The following is a 17,161-nucleotide window of genomic DNA, read 5'->3' on the forward strand; positions in this document are numbered from 1 at the left end:
TTGAATCTAGTTATTATCAGTAACAGAAGCTATGAAACGATCACAGCTTATTGTGATGGTTTCATAGCTTCTGTTACTGGTAATAACTAGACACAAGTGCCTACGAGCTTTAATTTGCACGCTAAAGCACTGAAGATGATCATTATGTGATCGAAAATCGATTCTGCTGTTAATAAATCATCGAAATAACGGCCAATGCTGACCTTCCTCCTAACTCCTAATTCGGCAATTCTGCTTATTCACTGCACCTTGCAGTGCGAAACTTGTCTCGTCACTCCATAGAACATTGCCCGGCCACGTATCAACAACTTCGATTCATGCCAGAAACAGAAGACCAAATTCAGAACGTTGCAGCGGATCATGAGGTTTCAGCCGCTGCATCGTCTGGATCTCTTACGGGCACCAGTGTAAAATAAACCGCAAAAGTTTTCGTACTGTTGACTTCGGGTGAACAAATCTCGTCACACCGCACAAGCACTAGGACAACCAGGGTCATATGCTGCATGGTCAGCTACACCAACAGCACCCTAGTCAATAGCTATCACCTGGACAGAACGCCTTTATCTTCCAGGTGCGACGCCGGCCGCTGTGGCCGAGCGGTTCTAGGCGCTTCAGTTCGGAACCGCGCTGCTGCTACAGTCGCAGGTTCGAATCCTGCCTCGGGCATGGATGTGTGTGATGTCCTTACGTTAGTTAGGTTTAAGTAGTTCTAAGTCAAGGGGACTGATGACCACAGATGTTAAGTCCCAGAGTGCTCAGAGCCATTTGAACCAGGTGCGACACCAAGCTCACCCGTGTTTCCGAATTTAAATATCATTTTCATTAAACCATTCAATGACATCAGGTGTCTACTCAGACAATTCAGTCGGCGATTTTCCCTCAATGCAGCACCGCAAGTGCTGCCGTTCTCATAAAACAGTTTCACTAACAGTGCACGGTCTGATCTCGATACCCATAGTGTTCACTCACGTTACGGCTTGTCAAGTGACGGCGTGGATATTAGCACCTTGTGGCCGCAACTATGAACTAATTTTTTTCCACGGTAAATCGGTTCCGCATTAACGCATTACCATATCTACCATATCTTCGCTGCCATGTGATAAATACATCCCACTCTGGAGGTCGGTGAGAATGTTCACCATGAATAAAATGGTTCAAATGGCTCTAAGCACTATGCGACTTAACTTCTGAGGTCATCAGTCGCCTAGAACTTAGAACTACTTAAACTAACCTAAGGACATCACACACATCCATGCCCGAGGCAGGATTCGAACCTGCGACCGTAGCGATCGCTAGGTTCCAGACCACCTTGAATACAAAAGTACAAAGCGATATCTAGAATGTCCTTCACAGACAAAAGAGTATAACTGTGCAGCGCTGAAAAGGGGGAGGTGCATGCATAGGAACATTAAAGCTTTCCACAGAAACGAATGGAATCTGCTGTCGCCAGGTACTTCCCGTTGTCATCAGATACTACCGGCTGATGTCGCAGCCATCTCATATGACACCTCTGTTCAGCTAGCCACTGGCCCTCGCACATTAAGTAGCACCGTTTCTAAGTACAACTGCTCGGTCCTGCACACTGTTGCCCAGGAAACGCACTTCTCATCTATTCAGCTTCCCGCAGCAGAACAACAACTTCATTGATGACTGTGAATCATTGGTATCCGACTTCACACACACAACACTTTTAAACCCTCAGCTCCGTCCCACAGAGTCCAACATTACCAGTCCAACCCTCGCGAGGGCAGGCGCATCACTCCCCATTTCACGAGTTCCGCCGATCAAGCGAGTTTCGGCCGATCAAGCATCCAGAGCAGAATAACTCAGACATTCCAGTCGGCCATTTCCTGCTAACGCTAATTGTACTTGCTGCAAGGCACTGCTGCCTGCCAATGTTATCAGAAGTGGGGAGATGTCTCATCGAATCTATAACATATGAAAGGTTAGTTCACTTTATTACATGAATGACAAAAATATTTACTTTATGTAATCCGTCATCACAGGCGTAAGTTGGATATTTAGAAATGTCTTCAGACAATAAAGCATTACTCGGTGCGCACAATTACAAACTCTTCTCTTGAAGTACAACACCTAAAAAGAGAACAGGTGTACATGACATCTGGATGGCACTGGTGTCCTAACTAGACAATGGTGACTGCTTTCTTGCAGGCACAATATGGGGCAGATTGAGTTCATGCTCTGGTCTATACAGACCTCCGTGTGATGGCACTGCCGTGATGAGGGAAGGCGTGTGTTCAGGAGTGCTCCCCATTCATCGTTGCGAGTGGCAGCGAGACATGTCTGTGGTATCGATGTGTGTTACCGACTTTTATGTTGCTCCACAGTCTTTGCACCATACCACAGTGTCTTACCTAAAGGTATTGTGGAACATTGACCATCCTGAAACTTCCTGGCAGATTAAAACTGTGTGCCCGACCGAAACTTGAACTCGGGACCTTTGCCTTTCGCGGGCAAGTGCTCTACCAACTGAGCTACCGAAGCACGACTCACGCCCGGTACCCACAGCTGAGCACTTGCCCGCGAAAGGCAAAGGTCCCGAGTTCGAGTCTCGGTCGGGCACACAGTTTTAATCTGCCAGGAAGTTTCATATCAGCGCACACTCCGCTGCAGAGTGAAAATCTCATTCTGGAAACATCCCCCAGGCTGTGGCTAAGCCATGTCTCCGCTATATCCTTTCTTTCAGGAGTGCTAGTTCTGCAAGGTTCGCAGGAGAGCTTCTGTAAAGTTTGGAAGGTAGGAGACGAGATACTGGCAGAAGTGAAGCTGTGGGTACCGGGCGTGAGTCGTGCTTCGGTAGCTCAGTTGGTAGAGCACTTGCCCGCGAAAGGCAAAGGTCTCGAGTTCGAGTCTCAGTCGGGCACACAGTTTTAATCTGCCAGGAAGTTTCATATCAGCGCACACTCCGCTGCAGAGTGAAAATCTCATTGACCATCCTGTTAGTAATCGCTGGCCTTGGAAAAACAGCAGGGTCGGGTAAAACAAGAGCATATTTAGCCGAATTGAAGGATAACCACTCCACTATCTCCAGGATGGAGAACAGTTCCCGTCCTTCGGAAACAGGAAAGTCGCCATTGACGTTGACAATAGTGACCACCACTAGCCGCTGGGTGCAGCTGATGTGTTTAGCACACGTGTGTCCGTATTGTCTTCATTTATACAGCAAAAATTAACATACCAATTAATGTTTGGAACGTTCTAATATTGTGGCATCCAAGTAAAGGATGTGTTACCCAACGGAAGACGGTGTAGTACGGGATGATGACACTATTGCCAAGTTGTTGGTGGACTTTATTATCCAGAAACGCGGATATTCATTTGACTGTTCAACTGAACTAGCATTTGACAGCACAGTGCATAAAGAAACCGACTTTTGAAACGATAACGCGATTAACAGCGTTCAAGATCGTAGTACTAGTGGTAGTGGCGGAATCAGTACTACTCGAAGAGGAGCTAACAGTTGTAATGCGTAAGAACCTTCACGAGAAAAGAAATCCAATACTATTAGTATTTTAATAACATTTTCAGCATAATTTCTTGAGCATATGAGTATTTACGATGATTGTAATACACTTCCACGTACAGTTCGACCTACAGCTGTTATTGAAGATACATCCATTTATAAAAAATCACACCAAAGTAATATTTGATTAAGAAATAGACGTAATGACCATCTAGGTCGAGGAAACGAGGCAATCAAAGCACTGGAGTTAAAATAACTCGTTCTGTCCCGCTATGATATAGCAAGGAGTGAAGGTCGGTGTGTCCATTACTGGTACCTGCTATTTTGGGCAGTACAAAAGGCAAGACAAATTGAGCACAGCAAGTTTAAATGTTATGCACCTGTCACAACACGCCTCATGAAAGAACACCTTACCAGGTGGGATTGACGGAGGACATCGAAAGGGTGCAAAAAAAGGGCAGCTCGTTTTGTATTATCACGTAATAGGGGAGAAAGTGTGGCAGATATGATACGCGAGTTGGGATGGAAGTCATTAAAGCAAAGACGTTTTTCGTCGCGGCGAGATCTATTTACGAAATTTCAGTCACCAACTTTCTCTTCCGAATGCGAAAATATTTTGTTGAGCCCAACCTACATAGGTTGGAATGATCATCAAAATAAAATAAGAGAAATCTGAGCTCTAACAGAAGGGTGTAGGTGTTCGTTTTTCTCGCGCGCTGTTCAGGAGTGGAATGGTAGAGAGATAGTATGATTGTGGTTCGATAAACCCTCTGCCAAGCACTTAAGTGTGAATTGCAGAGTAATCATGTAGATAGATGTGGATGCCGTATACATATCACTGCTTCCATAACGGCCAAAGAGGTACAGGAAGACGTAGATTTTCGCCAGTCTGGGGTCTATTTTGTCGAAGGAATAAACAAGGAAACTAAGTTTCAATATACAGCCGCACTGCATTTGGAACATTAATCCAAATTGATATAATTGCGAACTAACTTCTGGTACGACACTATCTAAAAAAGTGAAAAAAACAGCAGGTACCCTAATAACTCATAGTTATACAAAAGATGCTGAATATTCGGTGCATCGACATCTAACTAAAAAACTGTGTATTTGTCTTCAGGAATAAAGTTTCGGCCCGAAAGCTAAAAAAGGCTATTGAAGACACATTTGGAGGCTATTGAAGACACATTTGGAGGCTATCACCAATAGGAAAATATCAATGGTCTGTTCAAAATCCTTTTCTGTAAATGTTGTTAACAACAATATCATAGATAACCAGAAGTCTATACTACTGATCAAGACATAGGAATAGTAAATGATTCATTTGCTGTTAAAAGCTACTGACGGCATGATCATTCTGCTAAAAATAATAAATCACGTATTCCCCGTTGAGTGTATATTTCTACCTGCAGTATAAAATGTATGTAAGAAGGATAATAGATTATGTAAGGACTCTCTATATTGACTTCGACCTAATATAATGGAAACTGAGGCCGGCCAGTGTGGCCGTGCAGTTCTAGGTGCTTCAGCCTGGAACCGCGTGACCACTACGGTCGCAGGTTCGAATCCTGCCTCGGGCATGGATGTCTGTGATTTCCTTAGGTTAGTTAGGTTTAAGCAGTTCAAAGTTCTATGGGACTGATGACCTCAGAAGTTAAGTCCCGTAGTGCTCAGAGCCATTTGAACCATTTTTAGGAAACTGAAGATCATTCATAACCTGCTTTCTGCCCCACTGCATCAGCCTATGCTTCAATATTCCCAGCGAGTGGCTGTATACGATACCGTTGCTGAACTGAAGAATGTGATTCAAATGACACGCGATTTTGAAGCTCAAGAATGTGATTCGAGTACTGTCCAGACATTGCTTTCGCCAGATGTGTCTGTTGTCATTCTGCATATTGTTTCACGCATTTTGTTGAGGAACCTCACTTACATTCTTAAATCCCATAATGAGCACAGTATAACGCAATCGAATGCCTGCACCACCCTACACACAGTGGTACGTAAAGCTTCCGTATACAATTTGGACACGGCAGCCCTGTTCGACCAGAGAGATTTGCCAGTGTGTCTGCTGTGAGAGGGTTACTGCTGATAAAAATTTTAATACGACCGCTACATTTCCTCGTAAGTCACACACGAAATGCGAGCAACATGGCACACCGTACCTGGACCTCTCTCTGCCCTTATGGGACAGAAGAGTCGACCTCGCTTTCACCACTCACAGCTCGATTCTCGGCTACTGTGTAGTGCGAGTAAGCCCTTTTTCCGTGGACGCTACTAAACCAGTTAGTGGGACAAATGGAGGCGGCCATTCACGAGACCTGAAACGGAGCGAGCTTTAATAGTCCGTAAACGCGCCGCTGTTAAATTTACGACTGCCTCTTACAAGGACGTTATGTAGCGTCTCATGACACAGCAGTGATTTGCTCCTAATGCGAGGGCACTAGCAGCCTGTTAACGACGTCACCCCCCCCCCCTTACTTCCCTCCCTCCCTCCCACCCCCTGCCCGGCACCCCTTCAACTCTCCACCGTCCCACCACTGCCTGTCTACATGACAACTTTTCCGTCTCTCTACCGTCCTGCATGTCAGAAGTTTTCACTTGAATTTCTGGTGGTTGAGGGGAGCCACAGTCGTGCAGAGATGAACGTGTTGACATTTTTGCAGGACCCACGACACCTCAAGAAGTTGGTTTTTCTTTTTTTTTTTTTTCCTTCACATTCGTTACCTTCGCCAAATCACAACTTGACTGTCACATTCCAAGGTGCAGGCAGACCAGTCTGTCACATTTTCAGGTCTCTTTGCTTTAAGATTCGGTGGTTTTTCCAACTCTCAACCAAACAGTCACATTTCAGCCTAACCTAGATTCATCTGAAGATTGGCAAACTAGCCTGAAACTGGTAAATGTACAATTAATTATCATAAAAAACTGACTGCTCGCAATTTTTTTCAACTTTTCGACGTACAGGTTGTAACGCGTAGGCCTATATGTGCAGATATTTTTGTTGGTGGCTGCAAACGGTGTGTTGAACAACAAAAAGTGGTTCAAATGGCTCTGAGCACTATGGGACTTAACTATTTTGGTCATCAGTCCCCTAGAACTTAGAACTACTTAAACCTAACTAAGCTAAGGGCAACACACACATCCATGCCCGAGGCAGGATTCAAACCTGCGACCGTAGCGGTCGCGCGGTCCCAGACTGTAGCGCCTAGAACCGCTCGGCCACTCCGGCCGGCTGTTGAACAACATAACACCAGTATTTACTTCGTATTCAGACCATTAATTATAGATCTCACAAGTCGTACTCGGAGGTAATACCCAAATTAAAAATACTTTCGTTGTAAAAGTAGGTCACTAACGTTTATTTTCCTCTGGTCAGCAGGTCAGGTATTGACGTGTGGACCTTGGACGCAAAACGATTACTCTATACTGGCAGGCGTCATTCACTAGATGGCCCAGGTACAGCCATGCAGAAAACGTCGGTGCTCAATGTTTGTCATGAGTTTGTGGGACACGTTTGTCTAAGAAAAAAATGGTTCAAATGGCTCTGAGCACTATGGGACTTATCATCTGAGGTCATCAGTCCCCTAGAACTTGGAACTACTTAAACCTAACTAACCTAAGGACGAAACTTCCTGACAGATGAAAACTCTGTGCCGGACCGAGACTCGAACTCGGGACCTTTGCCTTTCGCGAGCAAGTGCTCTGCCATCTGAGCTACCCAAGCACGACTCACGACCCGTCCTCACAGCTTCAATTCTGCCAGTACCTCGTCGTCTCCTACCTTCCAAACTTCACAGAAGCACTTCTGCGAACCTTGCAGAACTAGCACTCCTCGAAGAAATTACTCGGTCCGGCACACAGTTTTAATCTGCCAGGAAGTTTCATATCAGCGCACACTCCGCTGCAGAGTGAAAATCTCATTCTGGTAACCTAAGGACATTACACGCATCCATGCCCGAGGCAGTATTCGAAACTGCGACCGTAGCAGTCGCACTGTTCCGGACTGAAGCGCCTAGCACCACTCGGCCAACGCCGCCAGCGTTTGTCTAAGAGAAACTGTTGTGTGTACATACTAAGGTAATACATACGAAAATATCTGCACTTACTCAGTTACACCGTGTATATTGAAACTAATTTCTAGTAAGACATGCCTTAAAGTGCGCCATGAGCTGGTACAATGATAGATATGAGAAAAATTCTTAGTGTGGCTGAATAACACGAGCGCAAAGACAGTTATCTGAGCAACAGCCCCATGCTCTGCAGAAATATCGCTCCAAAAAAGGTTCCAAACCCTGTTGATGTTGCTGTATGTTCGTTCCCAGTAGTAATTTCGATTCATTTGTTTCATAATACACATGAGACTTGGACGTGCGTGCTTATGTGTACTCACTTCTTTGTAACCCCCCCCCCCCCACACACACACACACGTACAAGTTCGATCTCACTGTTGAAAGCAGCACGTGCAGTTGCAGATTAGAATGACACGGGAAATAGAGAACATCAAGAGAAGTACAACATGTTCCGTGGAACGTTCATTCAGTGAGCGTGAAAGTGTCGAGGAAATGCTCATGCACGTCCATCTACATCCCCATGTACCTCTAGGTACATACATACCCAGCAAGCCACCGTATGGTGCATTGCGGAAGATACCCTGTACCACAACCACTCGCAAATAGAGTGAACAATGAACGACTGTCCTATCAGCTCTAATTTCTACTATCTTATCTTCGTAGTCCTTGCATGAAATGTAGGTTGGCGGCAGTAGAATCGTTGTGTAGTCAACCTCACATGCCGGTTCTCTAAATTTTCTCAGTTTTCCTCGAAAAGAACGTCACCCTACCTCCAGGGATTCCCAGCTGAGTTCCCGAAGCATCTCCGTAATAGTTGGGTGTTTTTCGAACCTACCAATAATAAAACTAACGTCCCATTTCTTAATTGCTTCGATGCCTTTCTTTAATCTGACCTGAAGCAGATCCCCAAACACTCGCGCAGTACTCAACATTGGGACGTATTATTGTCCTATACGCGCTCTCCTTTACAGGTGAACCATAATTTTTCAACTTCTCTCAGTAAATACAAGTTGACCATTCACCTACGCTACCACAATCCTCACATGCTCTTTCCATTTCTCATCGCTTTGCAACGTTACGCCCACATACTTAAACTACGTGACTGTGACAACGAGGACACTACTAATGCTGTATCCGAATATTAGGGGTTTGTTTTTCCTGCTAATCCATGTTAACTTACATTTTCCTATGTCTAGAGCAAATTGTGATTCATCACAGCAATCAGAAAATTTGTGTAAGTCATCTTGTATCCTCCTTCAGTCACTCAACGACGATATGTTCGCCGACATCACAGCTTCATTAGAAAACAGACGCAGAGTACTGCTTGCCCTGTGCATCAGATGATTTATGTGTATAGAAAATATCAGCGGTTCTAGCACACATCCCTGGGGCACCCCTTACGATACCCTTGTCTCTGATGAACACTCCCCGTCAGGAACAACTTACTGCGGTTCTGTTATTTACAGGGTGTTTCAAAAATGACCGGTATATTTGAAACGGCAATAAAAACTAAACGAGCAGCGATAGAAATACACCGTTTGTTGCAATATGCTTGGGACAACAGTACATTTTCAGGCAGACAAACTTTCGAAATTACAGTAGTTACAATTTTCAACAACAGATGGCGCTGCGGTCTGGGAAACTCTATAGTACGATATTTTCCACATATCCACCATGCGTAGCAATAATATGGCGTAGTCTCTGAATGAAATTACCCGAAACCTTTGACAACGTGTCTGGCGGAATGGCTTCACATGCAGATGAGATGTACTGCTTCAGCTGTTCAATTGTTTCTGGATTCTGGCGGTACACCTGGTCTTTCAAGTGTCCCCACAGAAAGAAGTCACAGGGGTTCATGTCTGGCGAATAGGGAGGCCAATCCACGCCGCCTCCTGTATGTTTCGGATAGCCCAAAGCAATCACACGATCATCGAAATATTCATTCAGGAAATTAAAGACGTCGGCCGTGCGATGTGGCCGGGCACCATCTTGCATAAACCACGAGGTGTTCGCAGTGTCGTCTAAGGCAGTTTGTACCGCCACAAATTCACGAAGAATGTCCAGATAGCGTGATGCAGTAATCGTTTCGGATCTGAAAAATGGGCCAATGATTCCTTTGGAAGAAATGGCGGCCCAGACCAGTACTTTTTGAGGATGCAGGGACGATGGGACTGCAACATGGGGCTTTTCGGTTCCCCACATGCGCCAGTTCTGTTTATTGACGAAGCCGTCCAGGTAAAAATAAGCTTCGTCAGTAAACCAAATGCTGCCCACATGCATATCGCCGTCATCAATCCTGTGCACTACATCGTTAGCGAATGTCTCTCGTGCAGCAATGGTAGCGGCGCTGAGGGGTTGCCGCGTTTGAATTTTGTATGGATAGAGGTGTAAACTCTGGCGCATGAGACGATACGTGGACGTTGGCGTCATGTGGACCGCAGCTGCAACACGGCGAACGGAAACCCGAGGCCGCTGTTGGATCACCTGCTGCACTAGCTGCGCGTTGCCCTCTGTGGTTGCCGTACGCGGTCGCCCTACCTTTCCAGCACGTTCATCCGTCACGTTCCCAGTCCGTTGAAATTTTTCAAACAGATCCTTTATTGTACCGCTTTTCGGTCCTTTGGTTACATTAAACCTCCGTTGAAAACTTCGTCTTGTTGCAACAACACTGTGTTCTAGGCGGTGGAATTCCAACACCAAAAAAATCCTCTGTTCTAAGGAATAAACCATGTTGTCCACAGCACACTTGCACGTTGTGAACAGCACACGCTTACAGCAGAAAGACGACGTACAGAATGGCGCACCCACAGACTGCGTTGTCTTCTATATCTTTCACATCACTTGCAGCGCCATCTGTTGTTGAAAATTGTAACTACTGTGATTTCGAAACTTTGTCCGCCTGAAAATGTACTGTTGTCCCAAGCATATTGCAACAAACGGTGCATTTCTATCGCTACTCGTTTAGTTTTTATTGCCATTTCAAATTTACTGGTCATTTTTGAAACACCCTGTAAGAACTCTTAGGGCGACTCACATATCTAGTAACCTCTTCAGAATTCTTGAACCTTCGTTAACAGTCCGCAATGTGGCCCCGTGTCAGATGGTTTACGGAAATCTAGGAATACGCAGTCCGTCTGTTTCCATTTATCTACAGTTGGCAGGATCTCCTCTGAGAAAAGGCCAACCTGAGTTCCGCATGCGCGATCCTTTTTGAAGCCGTGCTGATTTGCGGGCGGAACCTTTGCCTTCTCAAGAAAATTCATTACATTCATTACATTCGAGATCGGAATATACAGGGTGATTCAAAAAGAATACCACAACTTTAGGAATTTAAAGCTCTGCAACGACAAAAGGCAGAGCTAAGCACTATCTGTCGGCGAATTAAGGGAGCTATAAAGTTTCATTTAGTTGTACATTTGTTCGCTTGAGGCGCTGTTGACTAGGCGTCAGCGTCAGTTGATGCTAAGATGGCGACCGCTCAACAGAAAGCTATTTGTGTTATTGAGTACGGCAGAAGTGAATCGACGACAGTTGTTCAGCATGCATTTCGAACGAAGTATGGTGTTAAACCTCCTGATAGGTGGTGTATTAAACGTTGGTATAAACAGTTTACAGAGAATGGGTGTTTGTGCAAAGGGAAAAGTTCTGGACGGCCGAGAACGAGTGATGAAAACGTAGCACGCATCCAGCAAGCATTTGTTCGCAGCCCAGGAAAATCGACTCGCAGAGCTAGCAGAGAGCTGCAAGTTCCACAATCAACTGTATGGAGAGTCCTACGATAAAGGTTAGTTATGAAACCTGAACGTCAACTACCCGAGGCGATGGATCGGCCGCCAGGCAGCCCGTGACAGAGCACTTCTTCACTGGCCTCCAAGAAGCCCTGATCTTACCCCCTGCGATTTTTTCTTATGGGGGTATGTTAAGGATATGGTGTTTCGGCCACCTCTCCCAGCCACCATTGATGATTTGAAACGAGAAATAACAGCAGCTATCCAAACTGTTACGCCTGATATGCTACAGAGAGTGTGGAACGAGTTGGAGTATCGGGTTGATATTGCTCGAGTGTCTGGAGGGGGCCATATTGAACATCTCTGAACTTGTTTTTGAGTGAAAAAAAACCTTTTTAAATACTCTTTGTAATGATGTATAACAGAAGGTTATATTATGTTTCTTTCATTAAATACACATTTTTAAAGTTGTGGTATTCTTTTTGAATCACCCTGTATTCAAGGATATTGCAGCAAACCGACGTTAATGATATTGGTATGTAATTTTGCGGGTCCGTTCTTCTAGCCTTACATACAGGAGTCAACTGCGCTTTTTTCTAGTCGCCTGGGACTTGGCGCTGTGGGAGAGATTCGCGATAAACGCAAGCTAAGTAAGAGGGTAATGCTGTAGAGTACTCTTTCTAAAACCGAATTGTAATTCCATCCGGACCTAGCGACTGATCTGCTATCAGATCTTTCGATTGTTTCTCTAAGCCAGTGATGCTTATTATAATGCCCGCCTCACGGGAATCTATACAGTGGTCAAATGTCCATATGTGTGTTTGTACGGTTTCTTAAATGCGAAATTAAAAACTTCGGCTTTACTTGTACTATCTTCTACTGCCAGGCCAGGCTGCTTAACGAGTGACTCGATAGCAGCTTTCGACCAACTTAGCGATTTTACGCAGGGCCAGAATTTTCTCTGGTTCTCGGCAAATTTCCTTCCTAAGGGGTATCTTGCCAAGGCATATCGGTGCATGTTGTAAGCTTCCTCTCACTTCCCACGCCCGGGTTCCCGGGTTCGATTCCCGGCGGGGTCAGGGATTTTCTCTGCCTCGTGATGGCTGGGTGTTGTGTGCTGTCCTTAGGTTAGTTAGGTTTAAGTAGTTCTACGTTCTAGGGGACTTATGACCACAGCAGTTGAGTCCCATAGTGCTCAGAGCCATTTGAACCATTTTTTGTAAGCTTCCGCATTGATATTTTTACAGATGTACGATTTTCAGTTAACTTTTAGCTAACATCGTTTGCAACTCCGCTGGTAGTCGTCTCAAGAGAGGCTTTGCACATCACGGAGTGTGCTCTGCTCGTGAAATTCCGACGAGCGATATGTTGCTTCTTCCTACGTATACGTCGCGAGAAGCTATGATGCTAAAGTTGCAGATATCCGAGCTGAATCTGAGACTTAACAGCAATTGTTCTTTCCGCGAACCATTAGCTACTGGCACAGCGAAGGAAAGAAGTGACAGTGGTACGCAAGGTACCCTCCGCCACACACCGTAACTTTGCTTGACGATTATAGTCACAGATATGGACATTAATGTAGATTTTAGGTATCTCATGAGGCGCTCTTTTTGGTGTTTGTACTCGTGCTTTGCTGCCTTGAACAAAGAGCTTACCTGTGTTGTTCTGATCTCAATCCTCCTGAGCCACACGGGGCTCTACCTTGTGATGGGATACTGCTTACAGTGGTCAACGGGAGGAAATTGCAAATTTAAAGTTTTTTCTTTTTTTAAAAAAAACAACAGCTTAACGAATATTTTACACATTCATTTATTACTGAGCATGACAAGGGGACAACATGACCACTTCCAGAATCACGAAAGGTCGAAAACAAGTACACGGAAGAAAAATCCATATCAGAACACTAAAGAAACAAGTGCAAAATAGGAAGACAGTTGAAGCGTCTTCATCTCTCCTACTGCAACCTATACTTCTTGACAGTTGCTAAGCAACAGAGACGTTGCTATATGGAAATAATCACAGAGAGTGATTGACAACATGAAACGCAGTGCGTTCGGTATGTAAGTGGAGTGGTGTATTTATAATGAAAAATTATGCAGATTTCACCACAAGGGAAAGCAGGGTAACAGACATAAATAACATTCATTTTTGTCACAGGTCAGACTCCCAATACATAGATTGACATTGGACTCACGAATATGCCCTCCTCTGGCACTAATGTACGTTCTGCACCTGCTATTCATACTGGCTACCAGACAGTTCAGGGGTCCCGAGGGATATTGTCCCATTCCTCTCCCAGGCAGTTTTCATTTCTTTCATAGTTTGGCGTACCATCTTCATGGTCATAGGTACCATCTCCATGTCCATAACTAACATGTCAACCTCCACAGTAATCATCTACACACCCATAGCAGACATCCATGAATCCACCCCAATCCAATCTCCAGAGCAAACCATATCCACCTACATAGGGACCAAGTCCATAGCATTTTCATTGCAGCCCTCTCTAATACCACAACAATTATCTCTCCAGGAACCCTCTGTGCGTACATATCTACCACTCCCATGTCCATGGATACGATCTCCACATTTGTTGCGAAAATGTCCATGAGCATTGCAGCTGTTTCCATGACTGTAGAATGCATCTCCATATGCATAGCAACAGTTTACATAGCATTAGCAACAATCTCCAATTTGTAGCAACCGTCTCCATGCCCCCTGCCATCATCTCCACAGGAATCATCTCTGTTTCCATAGCAAAAATTTCTCTGTCAATAGTAAATACCTACTTGTGCACAGCAGCTATCTCCACGCCTATTGCAGCTATCTCCACAGGAAACATTTCTATTTCCATAGCAACATTTCCATGTCCATTGCAGATATTTCGATGTCAGCAGCTACAGTCTCCATGTTCATAGCTTCCATTCCTAATCCATAGTAACCATCACAATGACATCAGTAATGACTTCCATATTCACAGCAGACCATCTCCACATCCATGTTAACCATCTCCATGTGCATAAAAACCATCTCCATGGCCATAACAGTCATCACCAACACTCTCTGTATCTATAGTAATCATGCATAGCAACCATCTCCATGTGCGTAGCAGCTGTACCCGTATCTATAGGAATCATCAATATCTCAACTGCAAACATCCATACTTATAGAAATCGTCTCCACATCTATACCAATCACCTCCATATGCATAGCAACCATTTCCATGTCATTAACAATCACCACTATTTCAACGGCAAATGTATCTATGCCCATGGCAGCCATCACTGTGTCCATAGCAAAGATCTCCATGTGCATATCACCCATCTTCATTTGCATAGCAACCATATCAATGTCCATAGCAATCAGCTCCATGTCTATTAGCAGTACTGCTGATACTGAAACACACTGAAGCTATACAGCACTGTTTATATGATGAAAAATAAGTAATATGCTATACGTCAATCGACGAGACGGCAGACAGGGGGGGAACCTGAACCAGCTCTTGCCTCTGCTTGATCCGCCGCCAAGTGTATGGCGACCCGTCGCTTCCCGTGTTTACAACTCTTGTGGCTCGTCCGCAGCCCTTTTGGAAGTTGGTGCGTGCGACTGCGCGCGTGTGTGTGTGTGTGTGTGTGTGTGTGTGTGTGTGTGTGTGTGTGTTTTGTGCTGGCAGGCTTAACGCGTTTATTTGATGGCGTCATAAAAGAGGTTTTATTGGCGCTTCCCCGCGGCGTGCGGCCAAGTAGCCGGCAGCTCTCCGCCCGCCTCTGCATGCCGTGGAGCAGAGGAGGACTTTTAAAAAGCACGGCGGGCGCCATGTTCCGTGGTGGACGGCGCTGCCGCAGCTGGTGCTGGACCGGCGTCCCAGCGCGGTAGCCCGCTTCCGCCTCTGCAGAAGATGCTCTGGCGTGGTTCACATGCATAGTACGAGTAGGTTGAGGTAGTTAGCGTGGGCACTCCCTCTGTTCGTTCGTGAAATCCAAAGCGCTATACACAAAGGCACCCTGGTTGACGTAGTCTGCTTGACTAACGAAAGGCATTGGATACAGTTTAGAAAACGTACAGGCAGTCGGTTACCAGAAATTTGTTTATTGCCAATATTGATTTCAACCACTGTGTGGCCACTATCAGTGCGGTCCAATGCTAGTCGGATAATCATTGTCGCTTTTCTGTATGAATAGACCCTAGTAGACTATACACTTCGACATTACAGGAAAGGAACGTGTCGAACGGTTGGCCAAGTAGGCCACCACTTCGCCACCCCTGGAGCTTGGTCTCGTGGAAAGAGACCTCCGGTCAGCCCTACATCGCAAGGTCCGCGATGTCTGGAGCTCTGAGTGGTCTGTCTTGAACACGCCAAATAAGCTCCGCATAGTAAAGTCGTCCACGGCCTTATGGAACTCATCCTTGAGCGGCACGCATAGTGACTCAGTTGTTCTCTGTCGTCTCCAAATTGGACAAACGCGGTTGACCCACAGCTATCTCCTTCGCCATGAGAACCCGCCCAAGTGTCGCTGTGATGCAGGGCTGACAGTGGTCCATCTTCTGATGGACTGCCCCCTTTTAGCCCCCTTGCGGTAGTCCTTTAATTTATCAGCTGCACTTCCTTTAATTCTGGGTGACGATGCCTCTATAGGCCGGCCGGACTGGCCGAGCGGTTCTAGGCGCTACAGTCTGGAACCGTGCGACCGCTACGGTCGCAGGTTCGAATCCTGCCTGGGGCATGGATGTGTGTGATGTCCTTAGGTTAGTTAGGTTTAAGTAGTTTTAAGTTCTAGGGGACTGATGACCTCAGCAGTTAAGTCCCATAGTGCTCAGAGCCATTCGAACCATTTGATGTCTCTATAGCTGACTCAGTTTTACGTTTTATCCGTGCAGCTGGGTTTTATCACTCACTCTAGTGTGGGTGCTCTCGCCTGATTTCTCAGGCTTCACCCACTCCAGCGACTTTTAATTGTGACGTGGATACCAAAATAGTGTCTTTTATGGTAGCAAGTTGTGTTGGTACCTCTATCTACGCTTTCCAGCTGGAGGTTCTTCGTTTGTAGTTGAGTGGTTGACCTTTTACCTGATCCATCAACCACTGTAGTCTGTTTTACTCTAGTCAACTATATGCTCTGCTCCTTTTAAGTGTCCTCTATTTTGTGTTATTGCGGTGTTCATTTTAGCCCTGTACCCCTTGGTGTTCCCTCCCTCTGGGTGCATGGGTTACGCTTTTACTGCATAGGCCTTTTACAAGTATGTCTGTTTGGAGCAGGAGACTGGTGACCTCGATGTTTAGCCCCCACAAAACCAACCAACCAACCAGCATTTCATCTCACAGTGAGGCCTCCATTTAAGATATTGTACATCGTCATTTTTGTTGGACAGATTCTGTTAGAATATTGGCAATTTTCTCTTGTATGAAGAAGGAATAACAGTTTGGAGAGTACATTAATAGTAAAAAATATCTCGTTTTGTGGCCTTCATTTGGCCTACTCTTATTCTGTTAATAATAAAAATTTATTTTCTCGTGAACACCGAAAATCAAGCGTGCCATGTTGTCTATTGGTGAGCAGCCTGGAACCTTACGACTTTGATGCTACGCTCCATGTCAACAAATATTATGAATTTCGTTCTGGCTTTATTGGCGCGGCCGACCGTGGTGGCCAAGCGGTTAAAGGCGCTACAGTCTGGAACCGCGCGGCCGCTACGGTCGCAGGTTCGAATCCTGCCTCGGGCATGGATGTGTGTGATGTCCTTAGGTTAGTTAGGTTTAAGTAGTTCTAAGTTCTAGGGGACTGATGACCTTAGAAGTTAAGTTCCATAGTGCTCAGAGCCATTTGAACCATTTTTTTTTATTGGCGCGTGCTCTACGAAGGAGGCTCGTAGGTTCT

This window comes from Schistocerca piceifrons, chromosome 10 (genome assembly GCF_021461385.2).
Source record: "Schistocerca piceifrons isolate TAMUIC-IGC-003096 chromosome 10, iqSchPice1.1, whole genome shotgun sequence".
Taxonomy (NCBI): domain Eukaryota; kingdom Metazoa; phylum Arthropoda; class Insecta; order Orthoptera; family Acrididae; genus Schistocerca; species Schistocerca piceifrons.